The sequence below is a fragment of the Gossypium hirsutum genome, chromosome A05, assembly GCF_007990345.1.
Source record: "Gossypium hirsutum isolate 1008001.06 chromosome A05, Gossypium_hirsutum_v2.1, whole genome shotgun sequence".
Lineage (NCBI taxonomy): Eukaryota > Viridiplantae > Streptophyta > Magnoliopsida > Malvales > Malvaceae > Gossypium > Gossypium hirsutum.
In genome coordinates, this window is record NC_053428.1 from 97,408,359 (window position 1) to 97,427,915 (window position 19,557).

Here is a 19,557-nt window from a genome sequence, read left to right on the forward strand (position 1 = left end):
GTACATACCTAAGTTGAGTCAATTTTGATACTTAACTATGTGGTTTTAATAGTTGATGTAAGTATTTAGCTAATTTAATGTGACTTATAGATAATTATAAATTTGGTTGTAATAATGTGCCATGTTTTATGTTAATGATCTTAAATAATAGGTTCAAGCATGTTTGAGGTGATTGAATCTTATTGGATAGTTAGTTTATATTTGATAAAGTATGATGAATTGATGATTTAGGTTTTGGTGTGTTTTAAATTGATGTTAGCAATGGCAATTGTGTTGGTTGAGCATAATATGCATGTTTAGAATTGATTTGAAAATTTGTTCGTTTTAACCAAAGGAAATTTTGCGGAAACAGTATGTGACGTTGCAATGTTAAACGTATCATGTCACGACGATAAATGACTTATAATGTCACGATGAGATAAGGAACTCCATCGTCTCGACGAGGCCAAAATAGTAACTGATGTCGCGACGTTGAGTGACCTAACAAACTATTTGGCGACGTCACGGCGTCAACTCTATATTTTGAATTTTTTACAATTCAGTCCTACTTCAATCTCAAGTTAAGTTTAATTATTTCGTAAGCTCGTATAAGACCCGAGAATGATTATTTATTGTATTGTTGCTTAAAATTCTTATAGTGTTCGCAATTGCATGCTTAATGGTATTTAATTATATTAAATATGATCTTAGTTGCTCTAGCAACGAATGTGGTACACTATATCTCAAACTCCGTGATTGGGTCTGGTATAGAGTGTTAAAAAATAGCACACAAGTTGAACCTCTAGGGACTAATCGATAATTTTAGCTTTTCCCCAATTATCTCTGGTTTGATCCAAATCTTGATCTACTCAATTATATCATTCATTCCATAAATATCAAACATTTATACACTATAACATGATATTAATGAACCTATGAACCTTTATTTTTTAGCACCCCTAAAGTTTTACATTTTATTCAATTTAGTCCCTAAAATCGAAATAGTCATAACTTTCCATTTTGATCTTCGGTTCTAAAACTGATTTCAATTATTTCCCTTAGGGACCCTCTACTATCTATTGTTACCAAAATTTCACATGAATTTTACCTTTTATTCACTCTAGTCCTTTTGTGCAGAACTTATAATTAAACATTACAATCTAGTCCTTTTTCAGAATTAAGCTTAAAATCTATCAATTTAATACTAATTTCTTCAAGAAATCATCAATGAAAACTTTCAAAAACCTTAATTTTTTTTCAAATTGGTATATGGGCTAGCTAAATCAAGCTCTCATGACCTCAAAAACATTTAAAATAAATACAAGAAAATGACTTGAAATTAACATACAATTGAGGATAGAAAGTGTTGGAGCTTCAAAAATGGCTTCCTTAGGTTTTCTTTAAGTTAGTTTGGTGGAAGAAGAAAGAAAAAGATGAGTATTTTCCACTTACAAGCCTTTTATACCTTAATTTATTCTTTAATCACCTAACTAACTTAATTAAACTTTAATCACAATTAACCAAAGTTAGTGGAAATTAACATCTTTCTCCACTATTTGATGAAGTAAAATAGTTCAATTACCATTTTGAACCTTTTTCCATTTAAGAATTTGTAGAAATAAGACTTTTACAATTTAGTCCCTATATCTAAATTAAGCAATTAAAAAACAAAATCGAAGGACCAAACTCTAATATTCTTTTATACTAACTCCGTAATTATTCTTTTACAGAACTAGAGTTCCAAAACTGTATTTTCCGATACCACTGAAAATCAAGCTATTACATTTAGGTTAGACACGAGTATTGAAAAAAAACTTTATTTGTTCATACAAGAACTGTTTAAATAAGTAAATTGAAGTAAGTAACTTAGTTTACATCTAAGCTTTTAAGAGGAAATTGTTAGATGAAGAATGATCTTAATTAGAATATAGGAGTGAGTGAGTAGAAGTTCTTGTTGAATTACGTGGATTAACACAAAATTCTACAAATTAAAAGTAGAAAAATTCGGAATTGCATGATTAAAAATTTGATGTTTATCTATTTCATGCCAAGCCAAAATCAAGGATCCCTTAAAATAGTTGAAAGCCAGTGGCGCAATGAGGTTAAATGGATCGAAATAAATGAAAACAAATCTAATATTATATCCATCTTTTAAACAATTAAACTCAACTATTTATCTAAATACTGTTAGGAGCATAGCCTACCATAACCAGTTTTCAATTTCTTTTCTCTTTATTTTTTTCATAATTTCATTTATATGTGTATTTTTTGCTTAGAGAAAACAATGAATAATTATTGTTTCATTTTGTTCACTTTTTACAGTGATAACAAGCAATTTATTAATAAATATGAAACACGATTTTGTGGTGATTATTTATCTCATTCTTTAATCATGTGGTTGGAATTTGATTCTCACTTATGAAAATATATAGAGCATATTTTTTAGTCAACTGGTTACCTTTTTCGAAATACTCCTAACGAAGAGATTAATTATTACTATCGACTTGGATACTCATAGTTCAAAAAAAAAAATCTAAAAATGAGAGACATGTTGACTTGGTAAGATATATCTTGAGGTGTTTATGGGCCGGGTTAGGTTTAGTCGGGCCCAATTAAAATTTTGACTCGTTTGCTAGGCTTGGCCCAAAAAATAGGCCTAAAATTTTGCCCGAGCCTGGCTAGGGTAAAAATGTTAAAATCCAAGCCTTACCAACCCGTATTAAATTTTTTATATTTTTATATAATTTTTAAAAATATATATAATACATAAAAATATTAAAGACATTAAAATAAATGTTTCCCAATAAATTAAAAAAATTAAAAGAAATATAGGTGCAACTTAACAAATAAATACCTCTAAAATAATAACAAAATTAACAATAAAAAAAGAGTTATACAATATTCAAATAATAACAATAAAATAATTTTTTTTGCATATTCAGGCTAGGCTCGGGTAAAAAAAAATTACTCTAGGCCCGACCTGTTTTCTAAACAAGTCTTATTTGCCCAAACTTATTTTTCGTGCCTATACTTTTATCTAGACCCTCCCACTTTTTTAACGAATCTTTGGACCGAATCGAATAGTCCAACCCATGAACAAATCTAGATATAACCAACCAACAAAACAGATGGCGAGCAGAGAAGAATTGACAAGTAACAGCATCAGGGAATATAGATAGATAATAATTTTAAGAAGCACAAAAGAAAAATCAATTAGGAGGACAAGAAATTAGCAATTTTGGAGTCAATACGCACAATGACGTAAGTTGTTCATTCACGCCGCTCATCACGCTAGTCAATAGCATGATTTTGAGGGAATTCGCCTGATTTTCAATATCATTTTCAAAGTCAATACCGGCCTTTGAATCATAGCTAAAAAAAAAATATGGTTTATAATGTTTTGAATTGGGGTGATTATTTATTTATATTAAATTATAGAGTAAAAAATTTAGAATAGGAATGATGGTTAAATTGGTCATGTTATTAATTTGTACAATTGAATTAAATAAACTATTAGAAAAATCATAAAAATAAAAAATTGAAAAAATAAAAAATCAGTTCAATCGGTTTTTAGTCCAGTTCAATCAATTCATACCAATTCGCAGATCAACTAGTTTGATATCTATTTTCAGATTGATATCCTGATTGATTCTCGATTCGGCTAACCAATCCGATTCAAATAACCATAACTCTAAATCTCTATATTATGTACATATTAATCCTCCTTTTATTTTCAAAAATTTAATCTTACTTTTGGGATTTTAAAACAATCTACTTTTGAATTATATATAACCACATAATATTTGAATTGAAAAGTTAACTATATAACTATTTGAACTAATTAATAACATCATGAAAATATAGAGACCAAATTATGTTAAAAATTAAAGTATAAAGATTATATTTTAATTTTAAGCATATTAAAAATACCAAAATTGAAAATTAACCATTTTTATAAAATGGTAAAAAAACATGAGTGTGTGCCATGTGTAAAGAAGGTATTTTGGACTTCCTTTTACATAGAATAAACCCTCTTTGTTGAATTTCTAATTTTTTTTCATAATTTTTAATTAATAACAAGTTATTTAAAATTAAAATTTATTAAATAATATAAATTTTAAATATATGATAATTTTTTATTTATATGTTGTCGAAATCATTTTTAAAGAGTTTTAAAAAAACGGGAATCGACTTTTAAAACGAAAGTTTGGAGTCGCCACCAATCTTTTTTGATTTAGGTGTGATCGGATCACCTTGAGGTTGATCATTTTAATAAAACATTTGATTTATTAAAATAATAATTTTAAGTCTACAAAAGTTGAGAAAAAGGGTTCGGGAGTCAGTTACGCACAAGGAAGGGTTAGAACCCTCGTAGCGCCCAAAATTGGTACCAATTGATTATTTAATGTCCTATCGTTGAAAACTTAAGGAAAAATTGTCAAAATACGATTCCTTTGAAAATGTGTGATCACTCAAATTGGATTTCAAGATTCACTCGTTTCAAAGCAATAAAATACCACATCCAGCACGTTAGGACATGATATTTTAAGCCTCTAAAAATTGAGATCGCCTCAAAATTTCCCAAAACACGCAACGAACTCTTAAAAGGGTACTCCGTTATTTGACAAAACGGAAAAAACGAAACCCAACACATTAGGGCACGATTTCTCGAATTTTCCAAACACGAAACATTGCCTTGTTTTGAAAAAGTTTCCCAAATAAGCAATTATGAAATCAGCTCAAAATATATTCGCTTGGGTTACTTTAGGTTAAAAAGTAGTAATATGACATGGATAGATAATGAGAAAAATACAAAGGATTAGGATACATGTAAAAGCGACATACCATATATTAAAAAAAACCAATATTCACATTTGAAGGCTAACGAATTAAAAGCAAATTTAAAGAAGTTCCAAGCAAATTAACACAGACAATATGTGGCAAGTTTTAAAACTAACAAACAAATAAGTGACATAGAAGAAATGCAATTTGGAATTATCAATATGCAAACAACCAAATATATATACAAATCTTAAAGTAGCATACATGAAAGTTCGAAATAGATAAAAAATAATTAAATAAAAATCATATATGAAATAATAATATTTGAATGAAATTTCAAAAGACATAATGTATATATAAAGAAAAGTGAATAACATATAACATAGTATTTGTCAATCTAAATAAATAATATACATTAAAATGGAAATTTTATATATAAAAACAAAGATACTAGCATATGAAAATATTCAAAATAGATATAATATACCATTTAAAATAGGATCCTTGGAAGAAGATATACATACATAAAATAATATAAAATCAATAATATATATGCATATAAAGAGAAAATATAAAAAAAAATTAAAGGAAATGTTTACATAAAATAATAGGAAATCAATAATGCATACTTAGAGTAAAAAAAAATATAAGTTATGTATATACATGTATAATGGTATTGAATTGGACATCTATAGATCTTTAAATATAGGAATATATGAAATAAAGAAAACTTAATATAAATAAAATAATAAACACTAATACTATATGAAAGTGTTTGGGATAAACGTATATATATGTATATTAAGGTAGAAAAATAAATATCATATAAATCCCTAAGGTATAAAACTATATAAAAGAATTTTAAATCCAATAAGTCATATAATAAATCAAAGTAAAAAAAACCTTACCTAAATATAATTAATTAAAAACAGTACATAATAAAATAATATATGAAAAAGATGAATAGTAAAATAAAAAAAATAAAAAAAAGTAAACTTAATTGAAAAAAAGTTAAAATCAAAGGATAATTAATAAATAAAATAAACCATGGAAAATGAAATAAGGATCGTAGCGCAATGCGCTCAAATGCACAGAGACCAAAAACAAAATTATTCCCAGCTTCAAAACGCAACATTTCAACGCGGACTAAAGTGAACAGATGCGCCAATTTCAGGGGAAAAATTAAAAAAACAAAGAACATAAGGAAAGATCAAATTGAATGCAAGTGCGAAGGAGAGGGACTGATTGCGCCAATTCCCCATTTTGAGCCAAAAGGCATGTGTCCAGCACCAAACGGTGTTGTTTTATTTTGCTATTAAAATCACTTTTTTGTTTTAAACATCATTTTCACCTTTGCATCTTTTAAAAAAAAAACCTAAAAACTTTCAAAGGCTCTCTCATTTCTCTTACCATTTTCGTCGGACGCCGCCTCCATCAAAGATCCCACGTGCCATGGTCGCCGACGGCACGAGCACGACTCCGGTAAGACCCCTCCTCCCTCTCTTATACTTCGTATTTGTATTAAATCCGAATGAAAAGAGGAGAAAGAAATGAAAAAAATAAAGACAAAAATAGATTACAAGAAATAATCACCTTTCCAGTATTCTCTTGAGTGCTTTCTATTGATTTTTTTTTCAATGTATTTTGTATACAACTTGTGTTCTATCTCTTTGAGAAAAAGGAAAAAGAAAGGAAAAAAAAAACCCCCACCCACCATCATTATTCGGGCTCTTTAAATACAACCAACTTCTCTACTGTTTTTGCTATCTCCTCATAGGTATGGCGACGTGGGGTAGTCGTGGGCGTGCCGATGTAGAGAGTAGCGCACGAGTCGGAGGGGCAACGTATGGCGCTTGGAAACTGACTTGGCTGCAGTGGCTGAAGCATTTAGGACTAAAGTTTTCTGCTTGGGTAGTGTTTTTTAATTTGGGCTTGATTGAATTGGGTTTAAGGGTTGGTATTTGGGATTGGGCCTGTGTAGTATTTGGGCTGGGTAAAATTTGGGCCCTACAGCTGCCCCTCTTTGCTCATTGTCGTGTAACGAGAATAGAGCAAAGATTTTAAATGGGTCAATTTTGTCCGGTCTTGCCAAGGTTTGACTTCGTGATGCTTCATTTCTTCAGGTAACCTCACTTTAACCCATTGCATCTTCAGGGGTATAGGAACTCGTTTCCATCTGCTCCACTACTGCTTAGGAGATAAGATCTGCAATTTTTAGCCTGTTACCCTACAGCTTAGGGGGTTAAGGCTCGTATCTTCAACCTGCTCTCTTGCTACCTCAGAAAGATAAAGCCGGTGGCTAAAATCTGCTCCATAGTCAATACATAGAGATAGGACTCGCCATTTTTGATCTGCTTCATAGCCGATACATGGAGATAAGATCTGTAATTTTTAGCCTGTTACCCTACTGCTTAAGGGGTTAAGGCTCGTATCTTCAACCTGCTCTCTTGCCATCTTAGAGAGATAAGGCCGGTGGCTAAAACCTGTTCCATAGCCGATACATGGAGATAAGACTCGCAATTTCTGATCTGCTCCATAGCCGATACATGGAGATAAGATCTGTAATTTTCAGTCTGCTTCCTGCAACTTCAAGAACATAATACTTGTGGCTAAAATCTGCTCCATAGCCGATACATGGAGATAAGACTCGCCATTTCTGATCTGCTCTATAGCCGATGCATGGAGATAAGATCTGTAATTTACAGTCTGCTTCCTGCAACTTCAAGAAGATAAGACTTGTGGCTAAAATCTACTCCATAGCCGATACATGGAGATAATACTTGCCATTTTTTATTTGCTCCATAGCTGATGCATGGAGATAAGATCTGTAATTTTTAGTCTGCTTCCTGCAACTTCAGGAAGATAAGACCTGTATCTTCAACCTGCTCTCTTGCTATCTCAGAGAGATAAGGCTGGTGGCTAAAATCTGCTCCATAGCCGATATATGGAGATAAGGCTTGACATTTTCGATCCACTCCATAGCCAATACATGGAGATAAGATCTGTAACTTTCACCGATGTCGCTACATTGTCCTCTGGGGCCCTGCGGACTCGATTTCATATCTATGTTTATGCCAAATGATTAGAATGCTATGACTGAAATGAATCAGATGCACCTAACCTAATGTGTTATGAATGATATGAATGTAGAAATGAAAATGATTTCTTTTTTTTTAAGTTTTAAGTATCATCACTCGTTATTCATTAGAGTTTTATCACATCGTATTATGCTGCCTTCCTGCTCGACTAGCGAAACCCATAGAAACAACCCATTTTGCTCAACTGGTTTGCCCCATTACAACTTCAAGGTCTATTTCACTGTATTTCTAGAACCTAAGATTTGTACCATCTTCAAAACTCCCTCTTCCATCAATGCGGTCTATTACACCACTCCTCGGGCCCTATGACCAGATATGTACGCCTGATATTTCATTAGTGAAGAACATTATGATCCCCTCTTATGCTTTGGTTGTCACAACATCCTGTTTTCTTATTCAATCAATATCTTTGACTAAAGAGATAATCCCAATTTGAACACAAATATTCCACTCTTAAGCCGGGTAAGTTCTAAACGAAAGTCCTGTTTCAGGTTCTTATACCATTTAGAAACTTCTAGAGTAATATGCAAAACCTCTTTTGCAAAAGTGTTATTAGTCCATTAATCATTATTTCAATACAAGCACGTGAACATAAAGATAAAGATGGTCAAAATTGAAGTTTATTAGGAACAAGATTCAAGACAAATAGATTAATTACAGGAAGCAAATATTGCCAAAGTACAAAAATAGTTAAAGAGGAACAAAAATGAGCGCCTCAGATATCACAGCCTAAGCTCCTCCATATGAACTCCACGAGAACCATTTTGAGCCTATCATGTGCCTAGGAGATCTAGCGTATTCTGTCGATGCCCCAAGACATGCGTACTTCCTCTTCATTAATTCCAGCATAGCAAGACTACCTCCTGCCCCATCCTTGGTCAAAATTTGAATTGCCCTTTTCGGGTTTTCAATTCAAAACCTCTTCGGTCTCAAGGCACCCTTTGTGGGTTTTCACCTCGGCCTTTCCCTTTTTTTTTTCTTTTTTTTTAAGCGCCCTTTGCGAGTTTTCACCTCTTAAGCGAAGTACTTCTTGACTGAATCTGAATTTACTGGATTAGGCAGGCTCCTACCATCCAGCTCAGTTAATATCAATGCTCCTCCAGAAAAAGCTTCTTTACCACATAAAGTCCTTCCAGTTTAGCATCCATTTCCCTCTGAAATCTTTTTGCATAGGAAGAATTAGCTTCAATACCAAGTCCCCCTCCTGTTTGTTATAAGCTCGCATCATTCGCCTCTGGCACATTTGACCATGACGAATAGCCTTAAGTCTCTTTTCTTCAATCAAGTTCAGCTGATCATATCGGGACTGAATCCATTCTGCTTCGTCCAGCTTCAACTCTGATAAAACCTGGAGAGAAGGAATTTTGACTTCAATGGGCAAAACTGCCTCCATCCCATAAACCAATGAGTAAGGTGTTGCCCTAGTAGAAGTTCTGACAGATGTTCGATAGGCATAAAGAGCAAATGGTAACTTTTCATGCCAATCCTTATAGGTCTCAGTCATTTTCCCCACGGTCTTTTTGATATTCTTATTAGCTGCCTCAATTGCACCATTCATTTTTGGGCGATAAGGTGACGAGTTGTGGTGTTTAATCTTGAATTGCCTGCAGACCTCTACTATCACACTGTTATTCAAATTCAACGTGTTGTCAGATATGATCCTTTCTGGCATGCCATATCGACATATGATCTCCTTCTTCAAGAACTTGCCGAATGTCGACTTTGTGACGTTGGCATATGAAGCAGCCTCTACCTACTTGGTGAAGTAATCGATGACCACAAAGATGAATCGATACCCATTAGAAGCCTTTGGTGAAATCGGCCCTATAACGTCCATGCCCTACATTGAAAAAGGCCACGGAGAAATCATGACATGAAGGGGTGAAGGAGGCACGTGGATCTTGTCACCATAAATTTGGCACTTATGACATTTCTTGGCATAGCTGATGCAATCTCCTTCCATTGTGGACCAATAGTACCCGAATCTCATAATCTGCATGGCCATTGTGAACCTATTGGCATGCGTCCCGCAGACACCCTCATGGACCTCTTCCAGAATTTTCTTAGCTTCAACAGCATCAACACATCTTAACAGTACCTGATCTTTCCTTCTTTTATACAGGATTTCTCCATCCAAGACATAGTCACTGGCTAGCCTTCTCAATATTCTTTTATCATTTTTCGTTGCCTGGGCAGGATATCTACTATTCCTCACATGTCGTAAAATATCATGATACCAAGGATAATCATCTATTTCCTCTTCGTCGTCTATATTGTAACAATGAGCTGGAGCCTCATATATACTCATCTGGATCGGTTTCATATTCTCTCGTCCATTTACTCTGATCATAGAAGCTAACGTAGCCAAGGCATCTGCCATCTGATTTTCGTCTCGCAGGAAATAAAAGAAAGTGATATCATCAAACACCTTAATTAGATCCCGAACTAGCTCTCGATAGTTGATCAACTTTGGGTCTCTTGTCTCCCACTCACCTTTGAGTTGATAGATCACCAGTGCAGAATCCCCATACACCTCTAACACCCTAATTTTACGTTCGATGGCTGTACAGATTCCCATGATACATGCTTCATACTCTGTCATATTATTTGTGCAATCAAAATCCAATTTGCAAGTGAACGGATAATGATCTCCAGCTGGGGATATCAAGACTACCCCAATTCCATTACCAACGGCATTTGATGCTCCGTCAAAATTCAATTTCAACGTATGATCTTCTGAGGTGTCCTCTTCGGTAATTGCCACATACATTAGATCTTCATTTGGGAAATCAAAGTTCAAAGGCTCATAATCTTCCAAAGCTCTGCTGGCTAGAAAATCTGCTATTGTACTCCCTTTCACAGCCTTTTGACTCACATAAACTATGTCGAATTCGGAAAGCAGAATTTTCATCGGGCCATCCTTCCACTCAAAGCAGTTGACTCCATCATGTACTTTAAAAGGTCCAATTTTGAAATTAACCAAGTCGTATGATACAACAGGTACTGCCTCAATCTTCGAGTAGTCCAAACCAAAGCACAACATAGTTTTTCAATTGGCGAGTATCTCATTTCGCACTCAGTGAATTTTTTATTGAGGTAATATATCACATTTTCCTTCTTTCCTGTCTTATCAGGTTGACCAAGCACACATCCCATTGAATTGTCAAATACTGTCAAATACAATATCAATGGCCTACCAGGGCTAGGTGGCATTAGCACCGAGGAATTAGACAAATACTGTTTAATATTGTCAAAGCTTTTCTGGCACTCATAATCCCACTCACCTGGGTTGTGTTTCTTGAGAAGGCGAAATATAGGGTCACATTTCTCAGTCAGCTGTGAAATAAACCGGGCGATATAATTTAGTCTTCCCAAGAAACCTCGAACTTCCTTTTGAGTGCGCGGCGGAGGTAATTTTTGTATAGCCTTGACTTTGTCGGGGTCGACCTCGATTCCCTTTTCGCTGATTATGAAACCAATCAGCTTCCCTGACCTAGCTCCAAAAGTACATTTTGTTGGATTGAGCTTTAGCTGAAACTTCCTCAATCTCAGGAACAATTTCCTCAAAACCTGTATGTACTCCTTTTCTGTTCGGGATTTTGTGATCATGTCATCGACGTAAACCTCAATTTCCTTATACATCATGTCGTGAAACAAGGTTACCATGGCTCTTTAATACGTTGCTCTGGCATTCTTCAACCCGAATGGCATCACCCTATAGCAAAAAGTCCCTCATAAGGTTATGAATGTGGTCTTTTCTATGTCTTCAGGATGCATCTTTATCTGATTGTACCTAGAGAAACCATCCATGAAGGAGAACAGTGAGTAACCTACCGTGTTGTCCACCAGAGTGTCGATGTGAGGCAAGGGGAAGTTGTCCTTTGGGCTGGCCTTGTTTAAGTCCTTGTAATCTACACACATCCTCATCCTTCCATCTTTCTTAAGGACAGGGACGACGTTAGCTACCCATTCTGAATAATTAACAACTTGTAAGAACCCGGCATCAAATTACTTTCTGACCTCTTCTCTTATTTTTACTACAACATCGGGTCTCATCCTTCGAAGCTTCTGTTGAACAGGCTTGCACTCTTCTTTTATGGGGACGCGATGCACCGCAATATCAGCGCTTAGCCCAGGCATGTCTTGATTTGACCACACAAAGATATCCTTGAACTCTTGCAGTAAATCAATGAGGTCCTGTCTTGTTTCCTCAGTTATGCAAGTTCTAATGTTCACCTCTTTCCTCTCTTCCAAGGTCACACTCTCAATTGTCTCTTTATAGGGTAGAATCAGTTTCTCTTCCTGTTCTGCCATCCTTAACAAATCTGAAGGTAAGCTACAGTCTTCATCATCTTCAAAATCCTGAGATCCCTCCAGACACACGTCTCGCTCAAAAAGGAACTCCGGGTTTGTAACAGCGTCACTCATGCCATTGATATCTAGAGACCTATTGTAGGCACGAAAGAATATCCAACAAATAAATGAACCTAAGTATAGCTTTATTTGTATGGTATGATTATAAACAAAATGTAAGAAAAGAAAATTTATTTAAGATAAAAGAATAATTGCTCAGAATAAGACATAAAAGTGCATTTATATTAAAATAAACGTTTTGAAAATGAACCTATTTCACAAAAGATTTTTATTGCTTCTAAGCTTTTAAAACAACAAGTGTGTTTTGAATATTACTCTATATTAGCACTAAAAACTACTGGAATTTCCTCCGCAGTCCAGTTGTTCAGAATACTTCCAGGCTCATAAGGGCGAATGCTTGCTAAGTCATGTTTTATCACTTTCTCTTCAGATATGACATTGATATTCAAATTTTCAATTGCGTCTTCAACAGTTTCCTCTCTTGTCATCTTTAATTCAGGATAAATAACTCCACCCTACACAAATGTATAAGATATATGGGGAAAAGTCATTGATTCCCACTCGACTTCTGCCCCATTCAGTCGTGCTCTTTGTCTCTTCTGCTTCCTTTCCATCTCCTTTCTTTTCTACTTTCCATCTGGCCTATACCCTAAGCCAAAGCGATCTTGTTTGTCAGCCAAAACTGGCACCTCAACTCATCCATGAAGATACTTTCCAAGTCCTCTTCCAGACAATACTCTCTTTCCCACTGTTAATTGCAAGCTTATCCTCGTAGCCTTAAATATTCTTGGCATTGGGACCCTGCCCCATTCAATAATGAAAGTTGCATTTACAAACTCCAATGACCGAAAGGAACACTCAATTTCTTCATCATCATTTTCTATATACGGTGCACTATTAGTAACGGATGCAATAATGTCCTCCTCAGCATTTATCGTTATCAAATAGCCCTCCTTCACCAGCTTTAACTTTTGGTGCAACGATGACGGTACTGCCCCTGCCGAGCGACTCCAAGGCCTCTCCAACAAGCAATTATAAGAAGGCGTAATATCCATTACAAGAAAATCTACCTCATATGTGTTTGGTCCGATTAGCAGAGGTACCTCAATCCTTCCCATCACTTTCCTCTCAGTGCCATCAAATGCCCTCACTATGTTCTGGCATGTCTTCATATGAGAGCTGTCAATTGGTAACCTATTTAATGTGGACAAGGGAAAAACATTCAGTGCTGACCCATTATCAATTAATACCCCCGGTAGTGTATACCCTTTGCAACGAGTGGTGATGTGTAAAGCCTTGGTGGATCCCATACCCCCTGGTGGTATTTCATTGTCACTGAAGAAGATGAAGTTATCGGCGCTTATGTTACTGATAAGGCAGTCTAGCTTGTTCACTGAAATATCTTCAGTGACATAGATCTCGTTCAACACCTTCATCAATGCATTTTGGTGAACTTCCGAGTTTTGAAGCAGAGCTAGTACTGATGTGTGTGCCGGCTGCTTGTGCAACTGTTCCACAACACTATACTCACTATGTTTTAGGAACTTCAAAAATTCTTTAGCTTCATCTTCAGTTACTGGTTCATTAACCAGTGGTTTTGTCCTCTCTTTCCCTTGTTCAATCATCACGGACTTCCCTTTTCCAAGCTCGACCTTTGTACTTGGCATGCTGACCAGACTCTCCTCCCCTGGATATGTCACATTACAGTTGTAATTCCAAGGCACCCTTTTGTTATCCTTATATAGAAAAGCCACGGGTCTCTGGATTACAACTCTCAGTGTAATTTTTGCTCCAACTTCATTAATTTTCGGTCGCGAAATGATCACCACTGGGTGATTGACCTCAGTAACCTTCTCTATCAACCCCTCCTCCGAGGAACATACATCTTCTTTCTCAGTAAACTCAAAGAACTCCAGTTCTTTGTTGTCCACTAAAGCCTCTACCAAGGCCCTAAATTTATTACATTCTTCTATCTCATGGTCCCCCTCTCCATGGAACTCACAATAGTTCCATGCTTCTCGGGATTTGCTCCCAAAGTCTTGCATGACTAGACCTTTCTCCACTATCTTCTTCAAAACTTCCCTCATCGAGGTTCTCACTTCTGCCACATCCAACTTAATTCTCCTCCCCATATTATTGACTATTGCGTTTACCCCCTTATCAGTATGATTGGGTAATGGATTTCCTACACCAGGTGTATCATCGAATTTCACAATACCCATATTGATGAGCCTTTCGACTACCCTTTTAAAAGAGGTTCAATTCTCTATCGAGTGTCCCGCGATTCCAGCATGATATTCACATTGAGCACTTGCATCATACCACTTGGGGTATGGGGGTTGTAGTGGTTTTAAATAAAAAGGAGATACGACGTGTGCATCAAACAAACTTTTGTACAGCTCCTGACACGTTACTGGAATGGGAGTAAACTGGGGCTTCTCCGTGTTTTGCTTTGTATTGGGCTCCTGTCTTGGCGAAGCTTGCTGGCCCGTGGCTACCACTTTCAGTTGATTTACCATGATTGGTTTCGCATAACCCATATTCACATTGCTGACTTCATTTTCTTTCTTTTTTAGGGCTGACCTCCTGGTGCTTTCCCCTGCCTCTCTCTTGTCGCACCTTATTGCATTCTCAATCATTTCACCAGACATAACTATATCCGCAAAACTCTTAGTTACGCTTCCCAACATGTGATTAATAAAATGTGCCTTCAAGGTATTAATGAAAAACATGGTTGTTTCCTTTTCCAACAGTGGGGGTTGGACTTGTGTAGCAATATACCTCTATCTCTAAGCGTATTGCTTGAAAATTTCATTCGACTTCTTCTCCATGTTTTGTAATGTTATCCTATCAGGCGCTATGTCAGTCACATGGCCATATTGTTTCATGAAGGCCTGCGCTAAGTCTTTCCATGATTTGACTTAGGTACGACTTAATTGATTGTACCATTTAGTCACAGCCCCAGCCAAACTGTCCTAGAAACAGTGGATCAATAACTGAGCCATAGCCCAAAACAAGTACTTGTCCACCTTGATATCGAGCAGGTAGGGTAAGTCACCATAACTTTGATAGAATAACTGTTTGGTCTCATCATCCCAACGAGCCCATATATCCCCCAATTCCTGGAACTCATTTTGGGTCACGTTGATGCGAGTAAAGCCCGACAACCCCGATGTATACCCCTCAGCTAGGCTATCTCATTTCTCAAGTTGTATCTTCTCTGACCACATACGAACAGCCGTATTATCCTCTACTTTATCAAGGAATTTGCTCCCCATAACAAGCTTTCTAATTTAGCAACCGAACAGGAATCGACACCTCTTTAATATGAAATGACATGCAAAACATAATCACAACAAAACGCAGTAAGTTAGTATCAAAAAATAAAATCTAAACAAATAGAAAATAATTAAACACCTAACTAGGTAATCACTAGAGTTCAACATAGCTCTACTTAGGGCGGGCTCCTAGAGTTCACTATATGCGGCTCGATTCTAAGAAAATGGTACCTGAACTAGCAGATTCCTCAACCCTCACCCATTATAGGCTCATGCAGATCGAGTTCAGTTCAGGGGAATACATTTCCCTACGGCTATGCAGAGGTGAAAACCTCACGAAGACATAGGTACGATGTATCCCGGAAGCAATCCACTAGTCCATGCGGAGGTGAAAACCTCACGAAGGCGTAGTTTCTCACTCCCACTTAAAAAGGTGCGACCATAACGGTCATGCAAGATGATGCGAAGGGATATAAAAAACTCAAAATGTAAAACACAAATAAAATGACCAAAAACCATAAAACCCATGAAATGCAATAAAAGGATCGTATGTTAAAATCTAAATTTTAAATTTTCGACAAAAAGACAGAAAATAATCAATTTTACGGCTTGACTCTTTTATTAGTCCCTAGCGGAGTCGCCAAGCTGTTGAAACCATTTTTAAAGAGTTTTGAAAAAAACGGGAATCGACTTTTAAAACGAAAGTTTGGAGTCGCCACCAATCTTTTTTGATTTAGGTGTGATCGGATCACTTTGAGGTTGATCATTTTAATACAACATTTGATTTATTAAAATAATAATTTTAAGTCTACAAAAGTTGAGAAAAAGGGTTCGGGAGTCAATTACGCACAAGGAAAGGTTAGCACCCTCGTAGCGCCCAAAATTGGTACCAATTGATTATTTAATGTCCTATCGTTGAAAACTTAAGGAAAAATGTCAAAATACGATTCCTTTAAAAATGTGTGATAACTGAAATTGGATTTCAAGATTCACTCGTTTCAAAGAAATAAAATACCACATCCAGCACATTAGGACATGATATTTTAAGCCTCCAAAAATTGAGATCGCCTCAAAATTTCCCAAAACACGTAACAAACTCTTAAAAGGGTACTCCGTTATTTGACAAAACGGAAAAAACGAAACCCAACACGTTAGGGCACGATTTCCCGAATTTCCCAAACATGAAACATTGCCTTGTTTTGAAAAAGTTTCCCAAATAAGCAATTATAAAATCAGCTCAAAATATATTCGCTTGGGTTACTTTAGGTTAAAAAGCAGTAATATGACATGGATAGATAATGAGAAAAATACAAAGGATTAGGATACATGTAAAAGCGACATACCATATATTAAAAAAAACCAATATTCACATTTGAAGGCTAACGAATTAAAAGCAAATTTAAAGAAGTTCCAAGCAAATTAACACAGACAATATGTGGCAAGTTTTAAAACTAACAAACAAATAAGTGACATAGAAGAAATGCAATTTGGAATTATCAATATGTAAACAACCAAACATATATACAAATCTTAAAGTAGCATACATGAAAGTTCGAAATAGATAAAAAATAATTAAATAAAAATCATATATGAAATAATAATATTTGAATGAAATTTCAAAAGACATAATGTATATATAAAGAAAAGTGAATAACATATAACATAGTATTTGTCAATCTAAATAAATAATATACATTAAAATGGAAATTTTATATATAAAAACAAAGATACTAGCATATGAAAATATTCAAAATCGATATAATATACCATTTAAAATAGGATCCTTGGATGAAGATATACATACATAAAATAATATAAAATCAATAATATATATATGCATATAAAGAGAAAATATAAAAAAAATTTAAAGGAAATATTTACGTAAAATAATAGGAAATCAATAATGCATACTTAGAGTAAAAAAAAATATAAGTTATGTATATACATGTATAATGGTATTGAATTGGACATCTATAGATCTTTAAATATAGGAATATATGAAATAAAGAAAACTTAATATAAATAAAATAATAAACACTAAAAATATATGAAAGTGTTTGGCGTAAACGTATATATATGTATATTAATGTGGAAAAATAAATGTCATATAAATCCCTAAGGTATAAAACTATATAAAAGAGTTTTAAATCCAAATTGACTAGAAAATCGAATTTAATAATTTAAATAGTACCGTAATTTATTTAATTAAATTAAATATTAATATTAAATAAATGGATTTAATAGAAATTAAATAGAAATAGAATTAAATAGAATTCTCTAATTTCTAATTCGAATTTCGAATCCTAAAACTAAAATAATAATAAAGTCATATAATAAATCAAAGTAAAAAAAAAACCTTACCTAAATATAATTAATTAAAAACAGTACATAATAAAATAATATATGAAAAAGATGAATAGTAAAATAAAAAAATAAAAAAAAAGTAAACTTAATTGAAAAAAAGTTAAAATCAAAGGATAATTAATAAATAAAATAAATCATGGAAAATGAAATAAGGATCGTAGCGCAATGCGCTCAAATGCGCAGGGACCAAAAACGAAATTATTCCCAGCTTCAAAACGCAACATTTCAATGCGGACTAAAGTGAACAAATGCGCCAATTTCAGGGGAAAAACTTAAAAAAACAAAGAACATAGGGAAAGATCAAATTGAATGCAAGCGCGAAGGAGAATGACTGATTGTGCCAATTCCCCATTTTGAGCCAAAAGGCATGGGTCCAGCACCAAATGGTGCTATTTTAATTTGCTATTAAAATCACTTTTTTGTTTTAAACATCATTTTCACCTTTGCATCTTTTTAAAAAAAAAAACCTATAAACTTTCAAAGGCTCTCTCATTTCTCTTCCCATTTTCGTCGGACGCCACCTCCATCAGAGATCCCACGGTCCATGGTCACCGACGGCACGGGCACGACTCCGGTAAGACCCCTCCTCCCTCTTTTATACTTCGTATTTGTATTAAATCCGAATGAAAAGAGGAGAAAGAAATGAAAAAAATAAAGACAAAAATAGATTACAAGAAATAATCACCTTTCCAGTATTCTCTTGTGTGCTTTCTATTGATTTTTTTTTCAATGTATTTTGTATACAACTTGTGTTCTATCTCTTCGAGAAAAAGGAAAAAGAAAGGAAAAAAAAAACCCCACCCACCATCATTATTCGGGCTCTTTATAGCTAAAAATACAACCAACTTCTCTACTGTTTTTGCTATCTCCTCATAGGTATGGCGACGTGGGGTAGTCGTGGGCGTGCCGATGTAGAGAGTAGCGCACGAGTCGGAGGGGCAACGTATGGCGCTTGGAAACTGACTTGGCTGCAGTGGCTGAAGCATTTAGAACTAAGGTTTTCTGCTTGGGTAGTGTTTTTTAATTTGGACTTGATTGAATTGGGTTTAAGGGTTGGTATTTGGGATTGGGCCTGTGTAGTATTTGGGCTGGGCAAAATTTGGGCCCTACATATGTTATGTATTACAAACTTATAAAATTTATATACATATTAAAAAATTCAATAAAAAATCATTTATACATTTATAGTACATAACATATAATGAGAATCCTTAAAAAAAGTTATAATAAATAAATCCATAAAAAATAAAAAAAAAGTAAATAACATTATTTGAATCAAACACAAAACTAGAAATAGTTTTCTCTACTTTTAGTGCGAAAATGAGTTATTTTGAAAAATAGATTTAATACTTGATAATAAGCTCTCACTATTTTCAAGAAGAGTAACAATATCTTAAAGTTTTATGTTTAGCTCTACTGGTGCTATCGATTTATAGGGAGAAAAAGTAAAACCCTTATTGAATTGTAGAGGTTTAGTTCAACTAAAAAAACGAACTCCTAATCTGACTAGAAGTATAGGGGGCGAAAACATTAATTAATAATACTAGAGTTTATTATCCCTCCATTTAACATGAATGACTTTTGGGCTTCTCTCATATTGGGTCCAATTATAAGTACTTATTGGATTTTTAATACAGTACTTTATAATTCGATCGAATCTTATATTTTTTTCTATTTCTTAA

The 19,557-nt window shown here is 34.5% G+C and overlaps 1 long non-coding RNA gene across 1 annotated transcript; it reads left to right on the forward strand.

The window, feature by feature from the left end:
- The first annotated feature begins 18,030 nt into the window (after positions 1-18,030).
- LOC107961475 (uncharacterized) lies at positions 18,031-19,054 on the forward strand. Its single transcript, XR_001701302.2, has 2 exons — positions 18,031-18,449; positions 18,752-19,054. It is a non-coding gene; the product is annotated as an uncharacterized lncRNA (long non-coding RNA).
- Positions 19,055-19,557: the final 503 nt, after the last annotated feature.